A 23,273-nucleotide genomic window follows, 5' to 3' on the forward strand; every position below is an offset into this window, starting at 1 on the left:
ATGTCACAGTACAGTGATAATACACACAGTGATGTCACAGTACAGGGATAATACACACAGTGATGTCACAGTACAGGGATAATACACAGTGATGTCACAGTACAGGGATAATACATACAGTGATGTCACAGTACAGGGATAATACACACAGTGATGTCACAGTACAGTGATAATACACACAGTGATGTCACAGTACAGGGATAATACACAAAGTGATGTCACAGTGCAGGGACAATACACACAGTGATGTCACAGTGCAGGGATAATACACAAAGTGATGTCACAGTGCAGGGATAATACACAAAGTGATATCCCAGTACAGGAATAGTACCCAGTGATGTCACAGTACAAGGATAATACACCGAGTGATGTCACAGTACAAGGATAATACACCCAGTGATGTCACAGTACAGGGAGAATACACACAGTGATGTCAGAGTACAAGGATGATACACACAGTCATGTCACTGTACAGGGATAATAAGCAGTGATGTCACAGTACAGGGAAAATACACAGTGATGTCACACTACAGGGATAATACTGCACAGTGATGTCACAGTACAGGGAAAATACAAATTGATGTCACAGTACAGGGATAATACACAGTGATGTCACAGTACAGGGATAATACACCCAGTGATGTCACAGTACAGGGATAATATGCACAGTGATGTCACAGTACAGGGGTAATACAAAGTACAGGGTTAATATTGAATTACAAAACAGTACAGGGTTAGATTTCAGAAGGGGGGGGGTAGTGAGGAACGGCAGGGGTCAGGGGCACAATATTTATAATGTTACCTGTGTAACCTTTACTTTGACCCCAGCAAGCCTCCGTTTGAGTCTGTGATCACATGACCAGCAAGGGAGGGAGGAGCTAAGCAGGAGGCCGAGATCGCTGTGTGTATGGCAATGTCTCTCAAGCTGGGTGCCTACAGATATGGCAAAACTACAACTCCCAGCATGTCCGGACAACCTTTGGAGCATGCTGATGACCTCTAGGAATGCTGGGAGCTGTAGTTTTGCAACAGCTGGATGCACACTGCTTGGGAAACACTTCTGTATGTAGGCAGTGAAGGGTGGATGGGGTGACACCATTGTGGGATTCCTTCCCACTTGGTGTTGTCACCCTATTTGTGGTTGTCACCCTGTGTGGTCCACACCCCCCGCACCTCCCTAGCAATGCCACTGACTACTAAAAGTCTCAGAACTGAACTATGGAGCAATAGACTAAGCTGAATTGGTCTGATGAATCTTTTTTTATGTGGACAGCCAGGTGCATGTGAGTCACTTACCTAGGGAAAAGGAGGCATTATGGGGAAAAAGCAAAGCAGTGAAGGCTATTTGACGGGTGCTACCTAGACCCTGGACATTTTTTTTTTCTTTTTTAGTCAGTGAGTGGGCCCGCCACCCACTCCTGACTGATAACTTACAGTTATCTTGGGTCACACACGACGACGATGCTGCTTCTGCACATTGGGCCTGTCTCTTTAAGTTTGCAGTGGTCGGCGGGAGGTGCTACTTACACCCGCATGGCCGCTGCGCTGCCTGCGCATTGATACAGCCGCGGCCTCACAGTAGCGCTGTGGCGGAGGCTGAGCAGAGGAGAGTCTGTCTTCTGCCTCCTGAGAAAGTCAGCTGCGCCGTCCGCAGCTCCGCTGTCAGTAAGGATGGTGAATAGGTGAGTGGTGGCAGTCCTAAATTAGCGCAATGCCGGCGCCATAATAAATGTATATAAAATCTAAATATATGATCATTTGGGGCTGGGAGGCGAGCAGTTGCATAGCGCAGCAGGTGGCACTGGCAGCTGAGCTGATCTGGGGCCTGCTGCCAGTGCCTGGGCAAAAGATTTGATGAAGACTCGGAGGCATTCAGGCATAAACTAATGGGGGCAACCATTTGCAGCAAAAAGGGGCCTACAACAACTATATAGTGGAAGTTGTGCCCCGGCCCATATAGTTGTTGTAGGCCCCTCTTTGCTAATAGTTTCCCCCCAATATAGTTGAAGGCCTCTCTGAGAGGGGCCTACCACAACTATGGGGGCAACTATTAACAGAGGGGCCTACCTCAATTATATTAAGCCACCTATATAGTTTGGGTAGGCCTCTCTGTTCATAGTAGCTGCTTGCTTCCATATAGTTTGGGTAGGCCCCTCTGTTAAAGCAGTAGTCTGGTAAAAAATAACATCCCCTTTCCAAGGATAGGGGATAAGTTATAGATCGTGGGAGGTCCAAGCACGGGGCCCCAGCAGTTTGCCGGAAGCTGACGTCTGTACCCCGCATGAAGCCGCTGCCGGCACACCCCCTCCATGTATCTCTATGGGGTACATAGAGGGGCGTGTCGGATGGCACTATGTGCGGGGTACGGCATGCCCCCCTTCCAGCCAACTTCTCCGATCCCGTGCAGGAGATAGGGGGGGGGGGGGGGGGACACAGCTTTCTGCTGAATCACGAGCACAGTGCTCTCTGCTGACATCTAAAAACTGTCCAGAGTAGGAGAAAATCCCCATAGCAAATATATGCTGCTCTGGACAGTTTCTAAAATGGACAGAGATGTCAGCAGAGAGCACTGTGCTCGTGATGTCAGCAGAGAGCTGTGTGTTCCAAAAAGAAAATAATTTCCTCTGTAGTATTCAGCAGCTAATAAGTACTGGAAGGATTAAGATTTTTTTATAGAAGTAATTTACAAATCTGTTTAACTTTCTGCCACCAGTTGATTTAAAAAAAAAAAAAAAAGTTTTCCACCGGAGTACCCCTTTAAAACCCCTTAAGGACACATGACGTACTGGAACGTCATGTGTCCACTCCCGATCTATAACGCGGGGCCACGGCGTGGCCCCGCGTCATAGCGGTTCGGGCCCGGCCTCTAACAACGGCCGGGACCCGTGGCTAATAGCGCGCGGCATTGATCGCTGTGCCGCGCGCTATTAACCCTTTAGACGCGGCGTTCAAAGTTGAACGCCGCGTCTAAAGTGAAACCAAAAGCATGCCGGCTAGCTCAGTGGGCTGTTCGGGATAGCCGCGGTGAAATCGCGGCATCCCGAACAGCTGACAGGACAGCGGGAGGGCCCCTACCTGCCTCCTTGCTGTCCGATCGCCGAATGACAGCTCAGTGCCTGAGATCCAGGCATGAGCAGTCATGCGGCAGAATCATCGATCACTGGTTTCTTATGAGAAACCAGTGATCAATGTAAAAGATCAGTGTGTGCAGTGTTATAGGTCCCTATGGGACCTATAACACTGCAAAAAAAAAGTGAATAAACATCATTTAACCCCTTCCCTATTAAAAGTTTGAATCACCCCCCTTTTCCCATAAAAGAAAAAACACAGTGTAATTAAAAATAAAAATAAACATAAATGGTATCGCCGCGTGCGGAAATGTCCGAATTATAAAAATATATCGTTAATTAAACCGCACGGTCAATGGCGTGCGCGCAAAAAAATTCCAAAGTCCAAAATAGTGCATTTTTGGTCACTTTTTATATCATGAAAAAATGAATAAAAAGCGATCAATAAGTCCTATCAATGCAAAAATGGTACCGTTATAAACTTCAGATCACGCGCAAAAAATGAGCCCTCATACCGCCCCATAGACGGAAAAATAAAAAAGTTATAGAGGTCAGAAGATGACAATTTTAAACATATAAATTTTTCTGCATGAAGTTATGATTTTTTCCAGAAGTGCGACAAATTCAAACCTGTATAAGTAGGGTATCATTTTAATCATATGGACCTACAGAATAAAGGTAAGGTGTCATTTTTACCGAAAAATGTACTACATAGAAACGGAAGCCCCCAAAAGTTACAAAATGGCGTTTTTTTTTTCAATTTTGTCTCACAATGATTTTTTTTCCCGTTTCACCGTAGATTTTTGGGCACAATGACTGACGTCATTACAAAGTAGAATTGGTGACGCAAAAAATAAGCCATCATATGGATTTTTAGGTGCAAAATTGAAAGAGTTATGATTTTTTAAAGGCAAGGAGCAAAAAACGAAAATGCAAAAACGGAAAAAACCCCGGTCCTTAAGGGGTTAACCCCTTAAGGACTCAGGGTTTTTCCGTTTTTGCACTTTTGTTTTTTCCTCCTTACCTTTTAAAAATCATAACCCTTTAAATTTTCCACCTAAAAATCCATATTATGGCTTATTTTTTGCGTCACCAATTCTACTTTGCAGTGACATTAGTCATTTTACCCAAAAATGCACGGCGAAACGGGAAAAAAAATCATTGTGCGACAAAATCGGAAAAAAAACGCCATTTTGTAACTTTTGGGGGCTTTCGTTTCTACGCAGTGCATATTTCGGTAAAAATTACACCTTATCATTATTCTGTAGGTCCATACGGTTAAAATGATACCCTACTTATATAGGTTTGATTTTGTCGCACTTCTGGAAAAAATCATAACTACATGCAGGAAAATTTATACGTTTAAAAATGTCATCTTCTGACCCCTATAACTTTTTTATTTTTCCACGTACAGGGCGGTATGAGGACTCATTTTTTGCGCCGTGATCTGAAGTTTTTATCGGTATGATTTTTGTTTTGATCGGACTTTTTGATCACTTTTTATTCATTTTTTAATGGTATAAAAAGTGACCAAAATACGCTTTTTTGGACTTTGGAATTTTTTTGCGCGTACGCCATTGACCGTACGGCTTAATTAATGATATATTTTTATAGTTCGGACATTTACGCATGCGGCGATACCACATATGTTTATTTTTTATTTTTTTTACACTGTTATTTTTTTTATGGGAAAAGGGGGGTGATTCAAACTTTTATTAGGGAAGGGGTTAAATGACCTTTATTAACACTTTTTTTTTACATTTTTTTTGTAGTGTTATAGGTCCCATAGGGACCTATAACACTGCACACACTGATCTCCTATGCTGATCACTGGCGTGCATTAACACGCCTGTGATCAGCATTATCGGCGCTTGACTGCTCCTGCCTGGATATCAGGCACGGAGCAGTCATTCGTCGATCGGACACCGGGGAGGCAGGTAAGAGCCCTCCCGGTGTCCGATCAGCTGTTCGGGACGCCGGGATTTCACCGCGGCGGTCCCGAACAGCCCGACTGAGCAGCCGGGTCACTTTCACTTTAGAAGCGGCGGTCAGCTTTGACCGCCGCTTCTAAAGGGTTAATACCGCACATCGCCGCGATCGGCGATGTGTGGTATTAGCCGCGGGTCCCGGCCGTTGATTAGCGCCGGGACCGACGCGATATGATGCGGGATCGCGGCGCGATCCCGCTTCATATCGCGGGAGACGGCGCAGGACGTAAATATACGTCCTGCGTCGTTAAGGGGTTAATGAACTTTTATTAAAAAAATGTACACTATTTATTTATTTATTTATTTTTTGCCCCCATAGGGGGCTAAAGCATGCAATCTTCTGATTGCATACACTGTTCAGTGCTATGCCATTGCATAGCATTGATCAGTGTAACCGGCGCTCTACTACTCTAGCCTGCTGCGCAGGCAGGGAGCAGTAGATCGCCGATCCGACAACAGAGAAGCAGGTGAGGACCCTCCTGTCGTCCGGTAAGTTGATCGGGACATCGCGATTTTGTCGCTATAGTCCCGATCAGCTCCGCTGAGCTGCCGGGATACTTTTGTTTTAGATGCTGCGATCAACTTTGATGGCGGCGTCTAAAGGGTTAATGCCGGGCATCGGCCCTATCGGCCTTTCTTTGTAGTACTAAGAAGAAATACATAAAAAATTGGGTGTGGGTCGTAGGAGAGGTCTAGGGGCGGAGTTAGGGGCCTATGGGCGGAGTCGGGGCGGGCCCAGGTCTTTAGCTGTGTAAGGGGCCCCAAAATTCCTGATGGCAGCCCTGTGTGTGTGTGTGTGTGTGTAGGAGAGACCTGTTATGTGGGCTGGGGTTGGGGGGGGGGGGAACCTACCGTTACTACTGTGTGAGGAAAGGGAGCAGTTTGGTTTTCTTCTTTTACAATTTGTTAATAGTTTTTTAAATTAAGTATTAATATTTTATATATTCAACTATAGTTAAAGGGAACCTGTCCACCTACTCCTGCCCACATCAGCCTTATTCCCACCCATGCCCACACGTTTTTCATTTGGTCCTGCAGTATCCCAATCCTAATGTAAGGCTCTACCGCAGTTGACTTGCTTTTGCATCTTTATTGAGACTTATAGGGACATTTATCAAAACTAGGGATGCACCGAAATTTCAGCTGCTGAAAATTATCGACCGAATATGCCCCTTTTCAGCCTTTTCGGCTAAGGGGATTTCCTGCCGATAATTTTGGTGGGCGTGGCCTAAAATAGGGGCATGGCTTTCAACTTATACCCTCTCCAGTGTAAGGTGCAGAACCCCCCCCCCCGGGTTGTGTGTGGGCGTGTTCCAGGCTCCCCTCTTCCCCAGGTGACATGCGGCATGGCCCAGGTTCCCCTTCCCCCCTTGGGTCTCGTACGGCATGGTCCAGGCCCCTCCCCCTCTCTTCTCCAGGTCTTGTGCAGCGCAATTTTGCCCCTCCATTACGGGCCCACTGTCACTCTTCCCAGCAATGCAGAGTGCTGGGAGGAGGTGACTTAACCCTTACACGGCTGACCGCCGTGTGTATATGGCGCAGGCGGGCGTATGAAGCGAGCTCAGGAGCTGAGCTCGCTCCATATTGGCTAATGCCGGACATCACTGACCCATGTGAGGTCTGGCATTAACCCTTTAGACGCCTCGATGAAAGTTAGACACAAAAAAGTTCAGCACCAAAAAGTTATTTTGTATTTTGCAATCCACGTTTTATGCTTACTGCGTGCTGAGGGTCTAAATACTAGTAAGTCAGTATAGCTCCATAACTACTTAAACCAAAATGAAAGAGATCAAGAGCAATTGCTACTAAACAACTTTAAATTTACAGATTTTATTAGATTAAGTACATGTTAAAAAGTCACCACATGTGACTAAAAGGAAATAAGACAAAATACCAACAATAGTATCTAAAACAATATGAATGTGTGAACAGAATCAACCCTAATATGTAGGTGAGACAAGTAGTGAATATAAGTTACAATAACAAACCATGTACCAAGTGAGGTGGGAGCAGTAGTTAGAGGCTCTATGCGGTATGCGTGTAATACAGAGGGGGTATAAACTACCAACCCATGACCAGATCTTAGCTGCCTGCTCTGTAGTATGTAACACACTGCATCCAGAATAAAATGCCAAGCAATAATATGCCTCCTCACTTACCCATAGTGGACACTTGTCTGCACCGTCCCAACGCACGTTTCGTCACCCGACTTTCTCAAGGGACTCTACCTCTGTGTCGGTTATGCTCCCTTATATACCATGCCTATTGGCATTAGTTTGCGCAACACGGCGCATGCGCAAGGCCCTGACCCGGAAACATACGGCGCTCCCCGCCTCGTCACAGCCGCTACACGCAGGTCTCGGATGATTCACATCCGGACCTGCGCGCGCGGCCTCTTGACGCCCGGGGAGTCCGTGCCAAGAATCGGGCTCCGCGCATGCGCACAAGCGGAGATCGGCAATTACGTAAGAAGTATATGATGTGCTATCAGGTATTTAACCCTATATGCACTACCTAAACTGCAAGGATGTCCTGTAGCTAAATAGAGCCTCCCACTACTGCTTTCCATGTATAGGCGGTATCAATACAATAAATTATTGTATACCATGTGTCCATAGTACAATAATGATAAAGAATAACCACACATAAAAATATGTCTCGGAGGTGGCTGCCTATACTATAATACATAGTTACATTCCAACTATAGATAACCCATGAAAATAATAATAATAATGTGCAGAAACCCATTAAAACATAAAGTGACGTGTATAGCATGTGAAGAAATATAAATAAATAAAACAAAAAAATGAAAATTACCCCGTATATGGGGCTGTATGGCTAATGTATGCCGAGAATAAATTCATTAAGATCCATAGTGAATCAAAATGTGAAAAATATGAATAAATTAGTAAGTAGAAAAAAATTATATTTTTTTGGATCAATGATAAGACCATCATAAGGATGGAAGCTATATAAAAACCCCTGTGTGAAAAAAAAAAGTACAACCAATTGTGTACAAAAAGTATGTTAATCCAATTAGAAAAGTATATATGAATGTGATCAAATACCGTATATACTTGAGTATAAGCCATCCTGAATATAAGCCGAGGCCCCTAATTTCACCCCAAAAACCCAGGAAAAGTTATTGACTCGACTATAAGCCTAGGGTGGGAAATACATCATCCCCCCATGTCATCATCCCCCCCCTGGCATCATCCAGACCCCCATTATCATCACCCTGGTTATCATCACCCCGTCATCATCCCCACCCCCCTTTATCATCACCGCCTGTCATCGTCCAGCCCCCCGTCGTTAACACCCACATCATCATCACCCCGTCATCACCCCCCCTTCATCATCACCGCCTGCCATCAGCTGTCCGGGCATGCCGGGAGTTGTAGTTTTGAAACATCTGGAGGTCCGCAAGTTGAAGACCACTGCGGCCTTCGTGATCATCCAGACCCCCCTTTTGTTTTCTACTCACCTCCCCTTGGTGGGAAGGGCCATCTATGCTGCAGAGGCCGTCCGGTGGGGAGGGCTAGTAGTTCCGAGCTGTCCATCTTCACTGGGAGGCTCTCTTCTCCGCTCCGGCCCCGGAGTAGTGATGTTGCCTTGACGACGCCACGCACTTCACGTCCGTGCGCATCAACGTCCCTGCGCGGAGGCGTCAATGCAGCGTCACTAGTCCGGGGCCGGAGCGGAGAAGAGAGCCTCCCGGTGAAGATGGACAGCCCGGAACGACTAGCCCTCCTCACCGGTCGGTCTCTGCAGCATAGATGTCCCGGACCAGCTCACCCTTCCTTCCCACCGAGGGGAGGTGAGTAGAAAACAAAAGGGGGGTCTGGATGATGACGAAGGCCGCAGTTGTCTTCAACCTGCGGACCTCCAGATGTTTCAAAACTACAACTCCCAGCATGCCTGGATGGCCGATGGCTGTCCGGGCATGCTGGGAGTTGTAGTTTTGCAACATCTGGAGGTCTGCAGGTTGAAGACCACTGAGAAGGGATTTACAGGCCAGAAAGTTTTTTTGTTCACTCGAGGCCGAGCCGAGAGGGGGCGTTTTCAGCAGGAAAAATTGTGCTGAAAAACTCGGCTTATACTCGAGTATATACGGTATGTGAGGGGAAAGGAAAAATTTTTTTAAAAGATTGCAGAATAAATATGCGAATAACAATATACTAAAAAAGGGGGGTCTGGATGATTTTATACTCCCACATGGGAATATGACTAAAAATGTATATAGTGGGCTGCAATCCTACTCCTAAATTATATACTCAAATATGGCAGACCACTCAAACTAAAGTAACACCTACGCATTATGCTATATCACCTAGCCAAGAGGCCTAAAAATATATGTTCATTTAAAGTGACGGTGCAAGAGTATATTTATTACTATGTTACAATATAGTCAGGTACAAAATATAATAAATAGTATAGTAAATAGATGTACTGTCTAGCAGCATAGTCTTGGTAGGATAAGATACTTCATGGATCATGGGCTGTGGCCAATGGTAGATATACAGGGAGCTGGTTGATGTAGATGGAGAAAAATCCAAACAATTAAAACCTTAGAAGAAAAGAAGATAGCATTAAAATCAAGGCAAATATCTGTACAAAGACAAGGAAGACCTATAGGAATTGTGAAAAATTAAGTTGCTCGTTTAAACCGTTGGGTACCATTGTGCCCAATTTCACTATCCACCTAGCCTCATTTTGGGCAAGGATTTTTTTTGTAATTTCCACCTCTAATATTCATGTTTAAACATTATTTTCCTTTAATTTTAGGGACATGGGATCTGAGCTATGAAACTCGCTGAAATGTCTTGGAAGTGTTTTGAGGTGGGTGACATCTTCTACCTCTTTTGTCACCAGTATGTCTCGTACATGCTCCCTCGTTTTTATGCGTAATTCTCTGGACGTAAGTCCAATATATATTTTAGAACATCCACATGTGGCATAATAAATCACATAGGTGCTACTGCATGAGACATACTGGGGAATTTCAAAATGACGTTGGCCATCTGCTGAACAAAAATCTGAGGCCCGCTGGATGTTACTGCAAGCGTGGCACTGGCCACAGAGGTAACATCCCACTGTGGGTCCTTTTGACCCGAACAAATTTGGGGTCTTGGATATATAGTGGCTTTTGACTAGCATATCGTGTAAATTACGACTCCGTCTGGCTGTCATTTGGGCACTTTCAGGTAAAGTAGCTGCTACCAACGGGTCTGTCTGTAGAATTGCCCAATTGTTATGGACACAGGACCTCATTTGCTCCCATGTACAATTATATGTGGAAATAATTCTCACATTATTACTTTGTTTATTTTTTCAGTTTTGGTCCTACCTTGGAGAAGATCTTCCCTGCAGGCATGCTGAGCTCTCTGATAGGCTTTTTTAAGGGATCGTCTGCTGTAACCACGCTGGAGGAAACGTTTGGTAAGTATTTTACTCTGTTTCTTAAAGTCCTCGTCTGAGGAACAAATTCTGCGTACTCGTAGGAATTGTTCTGTTGGTATTGCTTTAACCCCTTAATGACCCAGCCCATTTATACCTTAACCCCCATAAGGACCATGGACGTACGCGTACGTCTAAGCATCCTGGTAGATTAGGACCAAGGACGTACGCTTACGTCCATGGGAATTTCGGTCCCTGCCGGGCGGGGACAGAACGGGGGTGACTGCTGATATCGATCAGCGGTCAACCCGCGCAAATGCCCAGGAGGGTCATCACACCCCCCCCATGTCGGTGATCGCTGAAAATTGCAAGTGAATTCACACTTGCGATTTGCGGCTATTCCAGGTCATTCGGGTCTATGGTGACTCGGTGACCCGGAATATTACACCCACGATCCCCCTGAACCGATAGGAGTGAGGTGGCAGGGGTGCCACCCCTCCTATCCCTGCTATTGGTGGTCTAGACGCGACCACCAATAGCAGATCGGGGGCGGGGGGCTTTACTTTCGGTTTCCCCGTTCTGCACACCCACAATAGGCGGGGCAGAACGGGGAACCGACAGAGGACCGGCGCCGACGTCCACTTACACCGCGGGCGAGGCTGCGGGCGACCATTGGTGGAGGAGATCGGAGTCCGGCGATGTCGTGCGGCAGGCTCCCTGGATCCGATGGAAGCCGGTAAGTTGCCTAGCAACATCTGGAGGATACAGTTTGAGACCACTATACGGTGGTCTTTAAACTGTAACCCTTTAGATGTTGCAAAACTACAACTCCCAGCATGCCCAGACAGCTGTTTGGGCATGCAGGGATTTTTAGTTTTGCAACAGCTGGAGGGCCCCAGTTTGGAGATCACTGGCAGTGATCTCTAACTGTGGCCCTCCAGATGTTGCAAAACTGCAACTCCTAGCATGCCCAAAGAGCAGTTTGCTGTCTGGGCATGCTGGGATCTGTAGTTTTGCAACAGCTGGAGGTCCACAGTTTGGAGATCTCTAAATTGTAGCCCTACAGATGTTGCAAAACTGCAAATCCCAGCATGCCCAAACAGCAAACGGCTGTCTCGCTATGCTGGGAGTTGTAGTTGCGTACCTCCAGCTGTTGCATAACTACATCTCCCAGCATGCCCTTCTGCGATCAGTACATGCTGGGAGTTGTAGTTTTGCAACAGCTGGAGGCACACTGGCTGGTAAATACTGAGTTAGGTAACAGAACCTAACTGAAGATTTTCCAACCAGTGGGCCTCCAGCTATTGCAAAAGTACAACTCCCAGCATGCACTGTCTGTCAGTGCATGCTGGGAGTTGTAGTTTTGAAACAGCTGGAGGTTTGCCCCCCCCCCCCCCCCCATGTGAACGTACAGGGTACATTCACATGGGCAGGTTTACAGTAAGTTTCCTGCTTCAAGTATGAGCTGCGGCAAATTTTTCACCGCAGCGCATACTCCTAGCGGTAAGCTCACTGTAAACCGCCGCCAGTGTGAATGTACCCTAAAAACACTACACTACACTAACACATAATAAAAAGTAAAACACTACATATACACCCCTTTACACTGTCCCCCCCAATAAAAATGAAAAATGTATTGTACGGCAGTTTCCAAAACGGAGCCTCCAGCTGTTGCAAAACAACAACTCCCTGCATTTCCGGACAGCCACTGACTGTCCAGGCATGCCGGGAGTTTACAACAGCTGGAGGCACCCTGTTTGGGAATCACTGGCGTAGAATACCGCTATATCCACCCCTTTGCAATCCCTAACTTAGTCCTCAAATGCGCATGGCGCTCTCTCACTTTGGAGCCCTGTCGTATTTCAAGGAAACAGTTTAGGGCCACATATGGGGTATCTCCGTACTTGCACTACAAATTTTGGGGGCTTTTTCTCCTTTTACCCCTTATGAAAAAGAAAAGTTGGGGTCTACACCAGCCTGACATGCTGGTGTTGCCCCATACTTTTTATTTTCACAAGAGGTAAAAGGAAAAAGACCCCCAAAATTTGTTAAGCAATTTCTCCTGAGTACGGAAATACCCCATATGTGGGCGTAAAATGCTCGGGGGGGCGTGCGCACAACAAGGCTCAGGAGTGAGAGTGCACCATGTACATTTGAGGCCTAAATTGATGATTTGCACAGGGGTGGCTGATTTTACAGTGGTTCTAAATGCAAATAAAGAAATACCCACATGTGACCTCATTTTGGAAACTACACCCCTCACGGAACGTAACAAGGGGTATAGTGAGCCTTAACACCATACAGGTGTTTGACGAATTTTCATTAAAGTTGGATGGGAAAATGAGAAAAAAAAAATTTTTTCACTAAAATGCTGGTGTTACCCTCAATTTTTCATTTTCACAAGGGAAAATAGGAAAAAAGCCCCCCAAAATTTGTAGCCCCATTTCTTCTGAGTAAGATCATATCCCATATGTGGATGTAAAGTCCTCTGCGGGCGAACTACAATGCTCAGAAGAGAAGGAGCGCCATTGTGATTTTGAAGAGAAAATTTGTCTAACTTTGAAACTCTCTGCTTGTAAGGAAAACAGACATTCCAAATAAATTATATTTTGATTCACATATACAATATGTCTACTTTATACTTTCATCATAAAGTTGACATGTTTTTACTATTGGACGACATCAGAGGGTTTCAAAGTATAGCAGCAATTTTCTAATTTTTCACAAAATTTTCTACATCGGAATTTTTCAGGGACCAGTTAATTTTAAAGTGGATTTGAAGGGCTTTCTTATAAAAAATTCCTCATAAATTACCCCATTATAAAAACTGCACCCCTCAAAGTATTCAAAATGACATTCAGAAAGTTTTTTTTAACCCTTTAGGTATTTCACAGGAATAGCAGTAAAGTGGAGGCGAAAATTCAAAATCTTCATTTTTTACACTCGGATGTTCTTGTAGACACAGTTTTTTTTATTTTTACAAGGGGTAAAGGAGAAAAAGCCCCCCAAAATTTGTAACCCAATTTCTCTCGAGTAAGGAAATACCTCATATGTGGATGTCAAGTGTTCGGCGGGCGCTGTAGAGGGCTCAGAAGGGAAGGAGCTACAATGGGATTTTGGAGAGTAAATTTTGCTGAAATGGTTTTTGGGGGGCATGTCACATTTAGGAAGCCCCTATGGTGCCAGAACAGCAGCAAACCCCCACATGGCATACTATTTTGGAAACTACACCCCTCAAGGAACGTAACAAGGGTTCCAGTGAGCCTTAACACCCCACAGATGTTTGACAACTTTTCGTTAAAGTCGGATGTGTAAATGAAAAAAAAAAAAATTTCACTAAAGTGCAGTTTTTCCCCCAAATTTATCATTTTTACAAAGAGAAATGGGAGAAAATCCCCCCCCAAATTTGTAAACCCATCTCTTCTGAGTATATAAATACCCCATGTTAGGACGTAAAATGCTCTGCAGGCGAACTACAATGCTCAGAATAGAAGGAGTCACCTTTAGCTTTTAGAAAACAAATTTTGCTGAAATATTTTTCGGGGGGCATGTCACATTTAGGAAGCCCCTATGGTGCCAGAACAGAAAAAAAAAAAAAAAACACATGGCATACTATTTTGGAAACTACACCCCTCAAGGAACGTAACAAGGGGTACAGTGAGCCTTAACACTCCACAGGTGTTTGATGACTTTTTGTGAAAGTTGGATGTGTAAATGAAAAAAAAAAATTTTTTTCACTAAAATGCAGTTTTTCCTCCAAATTTTACATTTTTACAAGGGGTAATAGTAGAAAATGACCCCCAAAATATGCAACCCCATTTCTTCTGAGTATGGAAATACTCCATGTGTTGACGTCAAGGGCTCTGCTGGCGCACTACAATGCTCAGAATAGGAGGAGCTCCATTGAGTTTTTTGAAAGAGAATTTATTTGAAATGGAAGTAGGAGGCCATGTTCGTTTACAAAGCCCCCTGTGGTGCCAGAACAGTGGACCCCCCCACATGTGACCCCATTTTGGAAACTACACCCCTCACAGAATTTAATAAAGGGTGCAGTGAGTATTTACACCCCACTGGCGTTTGACAGATCTTTGGAACAGTGGGCTGTGCAAATGAAAAATAAAATTTTTCATTTTCACGGATCACTGTTCCAAAAATCTGTCAGACACCTGTGGGGCGTAAATGCTCACTGCACCCCTTATTACATTATGTGAGGGGTATAGTTTCCAAAATGGGGGTCACATGTGGGGGGGGGGGGCTCCATTGTTTTGGCGCTATGGGGGCTTTGTAAACACACGTGGCCTTCAAATCCGGATACATTTTCTCTTCAAAATCCCAAAGGCGCTCCTTCTCTTCTGAGCATTGTAGTTCGCCCGCAGAGCACTTTACATCCACATATGGGGTATTTTCTTACTCAGAAGAAATGGGGTTACAAATTATGGGAGGCTTTTTTCCTATTTTCCCTTGTGAAAATGAAAAATTTAGGGTAACACCAGCATTTTAGTGAAAACATATTTTTTTTCTCATTTTCCCATCCAACTTTAATGAAAATTCGTCAAACACCTGTATGGTGTTAAGGCTCACTATACCCCTTGTATGTGGGTATTAATTTTTTTTGTGTTTGTCAGAACCGCTGTAAAATCAGCCACCCAATTTAGGCCATAGTATGTACATAGTGTGCTCTGACTCCTGAGCCCTGTTGTGCGTCCGTAGAACATTTTACGCCCCCACATATGGGGCATTGCCGTACATATGGGGTCTTTTTTTCTGCTTTTACCGCTTGTCAAAAAATAAAAAGTATGGGGCAACACCAGCATGTTAGTGTAAGGGTGCATGCACACCACGTGTTTGCTATACAGTTCCCGTATACAGTTTCAAGTTTAAATCCGTATGGAACTGTATAGAAAACTGTATGCATTGACTGAACATTGTAAACTGTATCATCCGGTTTAGTCCGTATTGCATCTCATACGGTTTTGTCCAGTTTTTTACCTTTACCCAAAACTGTAGTCTACCACGTTTTTTGGTCCGGTTGAAAAACTGTATTAAACCGTGTACGTTTTTTTTTTTTTTTACATGGGAGTCAATGGGAACCATACAGAACTGTATGTGCATACTGTTCCATCAGGTTTTCACCATACGTTATTTTTCTTGGAAATTCAATCAAACAAGTGAAACTTTATTCAAAATGGAGTGAAAAGTTAACAACGTATACGTTTTCTTCTTAAAAAACGGATGCAACCGGACATCATTTTTCAAACTGTATACGGTTTTCAACTGTATATGGGTTAAAATTTGTACACACTTTTTGATACAGTTTAGTCAGGTTTTGAGGAATCCGTTTTTCATCAAAAACCTGATACAGGAACTGTATTGCAAAAACGTGGTGTGCATGCACCCTAACATTTTTTATTTTTTTTACACTAACAGGCTGGTGTAGCCCCCAACTTTTCCTTTTTCTAAGGGGTAAATGGAAAAAAGCCCCCCAAAATTTGAAGTGCAATTTCTCCAGAGTACGAAAATACCCCATATGTCACCCTAAACTGTTTCCTTGAAATACGACAGGGCTCCGAAGTGAGAGAGCGCCATGCACATTTGAGGACTACATAGGGATTGCATAGGGGTGGACATAGGGGTATTCTACGCCAGTGATTCCCAAACAGGGACAGTCAGTGGCTGTCCGGAAATGCTAGGAATTGTTGTTTTGCAACAGCTGGAGGCTCCGTTTTGGAAACACTGCGATACCTTTTTCATTTTTATTGGGGGGGAGACAGTGTAAGGGGGTGTATATGTAGTGTTTTACCCTTTATTATGTATTAGTGTAGTGTAGTGTTTTTAGGGTACATTCACACTGGCGGGCGTTTATGGTGAGTTTTCCGCTAGGAGTTTCCGTTGCGGCGAAAAATTTTAAGCAGAAAACTAACTGTAAACCTGCCCGTTTGAATGTACCCTGTACATTCACATGGGGGGGGAAAAACTCCAGCTGTTAAACTACAACTCCCATCATGTACTGACAGACTGTGCATGCTGGGAGTTGTACTTTTGCAACAGCTGGAGGCATACTGGTTGGAAAACCTTCAGTTACCTAACTCAGTATTTTCCAACCAGTGTGCCTCCAGCTGTTGCAAAACTACAACTCCCAGCATGTACTGATCGCCGAAGGGCATGCTGGGAGATGTAGTTATGCAACAGCTGGAGGTATGCAACTACAACTCCCAGCATGGCGAGACAGCTGTTTGCTGTTTGGGCATGCTGGGATTTGCAGTTTTGCAACATCTGCAGGGCTACAGTTAGAGACCACTGTACAGTGATCTACAAACTGGCCCTCCAGATGTTGCAAAACTACAAATCCCAGCATGCACAGGCAGCAAACTGCTGTGTGGGCATGCTAGGAGTTGTAGTTTTGCAAGATCTAGAGGGCCACAGTTGGATCACTGCACAGTGTTCTCCAAACTGTAGCCCTCCAGCTGTTGCAAAACTGCAAATCCCAGTATGCACACACAGCAAATACCTGTCTGGGCATGCTGGGAGTTGTAGTTTTGTAACATCTGGAGGGCTACAGTTTAGAGACCACTGTATAGTGGTCTCAGACTGTAGCCCTCCAGATGTTGCTAGGCAACTCACCGCATTCTGTAGGATCCAGGGAGTCACATATCCATCCTCTTCTTCTGCTGATCGTCGCCCGCTGCCACCGCCGATCATCGTCCGATCATCGTCCGCTGCCGTCGCCGATGGGTGAGTGGATTTCTCCCCCGGTCCTCTTGTTGGTTTCCCCGTCCTGCCCCGCCTATTGTGGGTGGGCAAAACGGGGAAATCGAGAGTTAACCACCCCGCCCCCGATCTGCTATTGGTCATCACGTCTTGACGACCAATAGCAGGGATAGGAGGGGTGGCACCCCTGCCACCTCACTCCTATCCCTTCAGGGGGATCATGGGTGACATGGACAATCTCGATCCCCCTTATTTTCTGGGTCACCGAATCACCATAGACCCGAATGACCAGGAATCGGCGAAAATCGCAGGTGTGAATTCACTGACATTGGGGGGGGGGGGGGGGGGGGGCTGGGGGCGGTAGGATAAGACCTCCTGATCGATATCAGCAGTCACCCTAGTCCAGTCCCTGCCCGGCACGCGGCGGGGACCGAAATTCCCACGGGCGTACAGGTACGCCCCCGGTCTTTTAGTACCAGGGACCTAAGTTGTACCTGTACGCCCTGCGTCCCTATGTGGTTAACCCCTTAAGGACTCAGCCCATTTTGGCCTTAAGGACTCAGACAATAAAATTTTTACGTTTTCATTTTTTCCTCCTCGCCTTCTAAAAATCATAACTCTTTTATATTTTCATCCACAGACTAGTATGAGGGCTTGTTTTTTGCGCAACCAGTTGTCCTTTGTAATGACATCACTCATTATGCCATAAAATGTGTGGCGCAACCAAAAAACACTATTTTTGTGGGGAAATTAAAACGAAAAACGCAATAATGCTGATTTTGGAAGGTTTCGTTTTCACGCCGTACAATTTACGGTAAAAATGACATGTGTTCTTTATTCTGAGTGTCAATACGATTAAAATGATACCCATTATTACATACTTTTATATTATTGTTGCGCTTAAAAAAAATCACAAACTTTTTAACCAAATTAGTACGTTTATAATCCCTTTATTTTGATGACCTATAACTTTTTTATTTTTCCGTATAAGCGGCGGTATGGGGGCTCATTTTTTGCGCCATGATCTGTACTTTTTTTTGATACCACATTTGCATATAAAAAACTTTTAATACATTTTTTATAATTTTTTTTTAATAAAATGTATTAAAAAAGTAGGAATTTTGGACTTTTTTTTTTTTTTTTCGTTCACGCCGTTAACCGTACGGGATCATTAACATTTTATTTTAATAGTTCGGACATTTACGCACGCGGCGATACCAAATATGTCTATAAAAAAACTTTTTTACGCTTTTTGCGGGTAAAATAGGAAAAAACGGATTTTTTACTTTTTTATTGGGGGAGGAGATTTTTCACTTTTTTTTTACTTTTACATTTTTTTACATTTTTTTTTACACTTGAATAGTCCCCATAGGGGACTATTCATAGCAATACCATGATTGCTAATACTGATCTGTTCTATGTATAGGACATAGAACAGATCAGTATTATCGGTCATCTTCTGCTCTGGTCTGCTCGATCACAGACCAGAGCAGGAGACGCCGGGAGCCGCACGGAGGAAGGAGAGGGGACCTCCGTGCGGCGTTATGAATGATCGGATCCCCGCAGCAGCGCTGCGGGCGATCCGATCATTCATTCAAATCGCGCACTGCCACAGATGCCGGGATCTGTATTGATCCCGGCACCTGAGGGGTTAATGGCGGACGCCCGCGAGATCGCGGGCGTCGGCCATTGCCGGCGGGTCCCCGGCTGCGATCAGCAGCTGGGATCAGCCGCGCATGACACGGGCATCGCTCCGATGCCCGTGGTTATGCTTAGGACGTAAATGTACGTCCTGGTGCGTTAAGTACCACCGCACCAGGACGTACATTTACGTCCTGCGTCCTTAAGGGGTTAATGGTCGATGGGGAATGTGAGGAGGCTGCATGCAGGAGGGTATTGGTGGCAGTGGGTTTGCGGTATACATCTGTTGACAAGAGATCATGTGTGTTATATTTATTTTGTATATCCAAAAACTCAATGCATTCTCTGCTGGTCTTGTAAGTAAGTTTCACATTAATGTCATTGGTGTTAAGTATTGTCATGTAGTCCTTCAATTGGGATGCCGACCCCTGCCATACAAAAAAGAATATCGTCTATATATCTTATCCAACACTGCACATGGGAGCCCCCCTCCACCTCTCCGCACTGAAACAAACCCCTCTCCCGGTATCCCAGGTAGAGGTTTGTATACGAAGGGGCGCAGGCAGCAAACATGGCTGTGCCCGATTTCTGTAGATAAAATGGTTTTTGAATGTAAAAAAAAAACTTAGTCAAAATATACTCTAATAGTTCTAGAATAAGCTGGCAGATGTCGGCATCCTACTGATTGGACTCAAAATAAAACTTCGTAGCCCTCAGGCCATCCTGATGGTTAATGCATGTATATAGGCCCTCCATGTCTGCTGTTACTATGCACATGTCTTTCTCAAGGTAAATTCCATCAATCCGTGCCAGGGCGCCCATTGTGTCTTTTATGAATGACCTAAAGCATTCAACTAAAGGCTGCAAATAGTAGTCAACAAATTTGCAGATGGGATCGCATAATTCGTCGATCCCTGACACAATCGGGCGTCCTGGTGGATTGAGAGGGTCGTTGTGTACTTTTGTAATGATGTAGAAGATAGGAATCTGTGGATATGGCAACATAAAACCATCACGTTTTCTTACTGATGATACCATTTTCAAATGCTTTGTCTAAAATATGACTAAGTTGTAAAGAAAAATGAAAGTCTAAAATGCCGAAAACAATCTGCGGTAGCTCAGTGGAGCTGATCGGAACACCCGCGGGGTACCGATCAGCTGAGAGGACGGACGGAGGTTCCCTACCTTCATCTGTCCTGTTTGATCGACACTCCGATAATGCAGGTATCCTTAGCAGCCTGTATTAATGGAGCACCGATAACACTGATCAGTGCTGTGCTATAGGCTCCTATAGAATAGCATTGATCAGTGTCCAGAAGTAAAAAAACTTCTGTGTGCCTCCAGCTGTTACAAAACTACAACTCCCAGCATGCCCTACAGCCATTGGCTGTATGGGCATGCTGGGAGTTGTAGTTTTGCAACAACTGGAGGCACACCGTGGAAAACACTGCCCTATGGGGGACAAAGAATATTGTGAAAATAAATTTGTAAAATGTAAAGGCAAAAAATGCTAAATATTTTGAAATATTATGTGTAATATAACTAAATAGCTCACTAAGATTGTTTGGGTCGTATGTGGCTGGGAAAGAGTTAATCAACTCTTCTACTCACCCTAATTCTTTTCCACCTGGATGGGTTGCTGCTCGGATGTTTCTCAGCCAAAATTCATCATTTCCTGTTCATAAAGGCAGGGAGGTTTTGTTCGCGGTGGGTTCCTGACATGATTCAGTGGCTATTTAAACCCCCGTGTGACATGATATCAGTGCCATGACGAAGAGCGTTTGCTCGAAACGCGTTGGAGTTTCACTCTTGTTTTAACGAGTGACATGTCACTTGCCACCCTATCCCTAAATAAAAGATTAAATAACCCCCCCCCTTTTTTCAAATAAAATAAAGTTAACAATAATAAACATATTTGGTAACGCCACGTGCATAAATGTCCGAACTATTAAAATATAATGTTACTGAAACCGCACGGTCAATGGCATAAATGTAAAAAAAAAATAAAAAATCAACGGACAGAATTGCGGATTTTTGTTCACTTAATGTAGCAGAAAATAAAAAGTTATCCAAAAATAAAAGAAAAATGGTACTGATAAAAAATACAGAACACAAAAAAAATACAGTGCAAAAAATTTGCTCCTATACAACCCCATATATGGGAAAAATAAGAAAGTTATAGGGGTCAGAAGATAACATTTTAAGCATACTGATTTTATTTTTATTTTTTTACGATATAAGGGAGGGATTTATCGGAATGTGCTGGGGAAAAATGGAGTAGGTGCCCATAGCAACCAGATAGGTGTGTATCCTGGAGTCAATGTATGGTGAGTGACAGTGCTGTGGCTGCAAGCCCGGCCAGCACCTTCTATAGCCACCCCGAATGTGTTCCATTGTCACCTTCAAGTACGTGACATCAGGAACTAAAAAATTCTGATAATACAATTTTACAAAAACTATTGTGGTGAGTCACCGGTGTTATGGCAGGACCACGGGGTGTATCGGTGTAGGTAGCAGGGCCAGATGGTATTAACCCCTGGGGCAAGATGTTGTTAACCCCTAGTGTTCGTGACGCCAGGATGTGGTTGTATGGTGTGGGGCACCGCCAACGACCAACCCAAAACGGCATATAGTAAATGAGATTCCAAAGCAGAGTTTTGATTCAACTGGAACTTTACTGAAGAAGGCAGTACAGTGGTCCCTCAACATACAATGGTAATTCATTCCAAATTAACCATTAGTTGAAACCATCGTATGTTGAGGGATCCGTGCAGTATAGTATAGGAAGTTATACTCACCTGTCCCCGCCACTCCAGACTGTCACCGCTGCCCTGGATGTCGCCCTTGTAGTTGCAGTAATAATGATGCAGGTCACTGTACTACTGTTATGACTTTGTTAGGGACTGTAGAGACTTGACTTGTACTCACTGATTCACTGATTTGATGTGGCTGCAGATTTATAGGCTTTGTCCTAGATATGCTGGACTTGACTTGCTTTCTTGTCCAGGTCTAAAAAGCAGGAACTAAGAGCGAGAATGTGGAGACTACAGCCCCTTATATATCAGGGGGCTGGACTAAAGCCCATTGGTATCTGGTTGCCTGTGGTTACCTGTGTCCCTGGAACTCTGGGTATATCATGTGAGCCCATAGCACATGACATATCACATGACCTTAGGAAGGTCCTATACAAGGTAAATATCCTAACAACCTTCATATATTACTTACATTCACTGTACAATACATACAATAGCTGTACATACTTAATATACAAGACAATACCATATCATGACTTAGGGGGGAACCCTGCAGGAGAGCCCTGTGGACCTGAGGGACTCTACCTGAGGGGACTTTAGGACTGTACAGAACCAGGTTCTGTTCCAGGACACAACACTATATTGAAAAAAGTGGGCAGGGCAATGCAATTTTGGTTTTCGGCCAAGCACAGTCTAAACTTTCCCTTTCGGTGCATCCCTCAGGGGTGTGGAAATTAAAAAAAAAACTACTTGTCCAAGGGACTAAAGCGGAACACAATCTACTTGTCCCTCAAGAAAATCCACTTGTCCTGGTAGATAAAATAATTTCAACCAAAATAGTACGATCCACCCCACTAGACAACCAGGGATGGATATAAGATCCTTTTAGACACTGCTGTCAACTTTAACAGCGGTGACCTAATGGTTTAATAGCGGCCACGGCAGCATGCCAGGCTATTAGTGGCGGGAGAGCTGTAGCTAGCTCCTTTTACACCCGAGGCAAGCCCAGGAAATTGCCCCCCCCCCCCCCCATCTGACCCCTATAACTCCAATTTTTCCATATACAGGGATGAGGGTAATCTTGTGTGACATGATCTGTAGTTTTTATCGGAACTTTTATTAGGAAAGGGGCTTATTCACATATATACGCACTTAAAATATTTTAATCACTATTTTCAATCTTCATAGGGACTTATATATGGAGTCTTTTGATTGGAAACCACTGAACAACGCTGTGTTACTGGGGGGGGGGGGGGTTCTGCTTCTCCAGTTTATGTGGTGCATTTTATTTACTCTAATTATGTGTCAGAAAATGCTGGAAGTTGCATTTAGTTACTAGATAACTACAACTCCCAGCATGCCCTGATGCAGCCTATGGTTGTGTGGGTGTTGCAGCATGTTGCACTGTATAGAAGTACAGTTAAGGTTATTGTGTAACATGATGAGAGTTGTAGTTTTGGTTTGTGTCAGCTGCAGAACTATAGGCTGTGTCAAGGAATACTGGGAATTGCAGTTAGTAACTACAACACCCAGCATGCCCTGATGCAGCTTATGGCTCTGCAGCTGACCCGAACCAAAACTGCAAAACCCAGCATGTTATGATGCAACATGCTGAAAGTTGTAGTTTTGGTTCGGGTTTGTTTGCGTCCATCTGTGGGGCTCTTGGTTGGCAGGGGAGTATGAAGGGGTTGGTTGGCAGGGGATTCTGGGGGTACAAT

The 23,273-nt window shown here is 44.5% G+C and overlaps 1 long non-coding RNA gene across 1 annotated transcript in view; it reads left to right on the forward strand.

The window, feature by feature from the left end:
• Positions 1-935: 935 nt before the first annotated feature.
• LOC130267234 (uncharacterized) overlaps positions 936-23,273 on the forward strand; it is a 47,301-nt gene continuing 24,963 nt past the window's right edge. Inside the window, exons 1-3 of the long non-coding RNA XR_008843113.1 lie at positions 936-1,682; positions 9,842-9,895; positions 10,392-10,495. This is a non-coding gene — a long non-coding RNA (uncharacterized LOC130267234). The remainder of the gene's footprint in view (positions 1,683-9,841; positions 9,896-10,391; positions 10,496-23,273) is intronic.

Source organism: Hyla sarda, chromosome 4 (genome assembly GCF_029499605.1).
Source record: "Hyla sarda isolate aHylSar1 chromosome 4, aHylSar1.hap1, whole genome shotgun sequence".
NCBI classification, from domain to species: Eukaryota; Metazoa; Chordata; class Amphibia; order Anura; family Hylidae; genus Hyla; species Hyla sarda.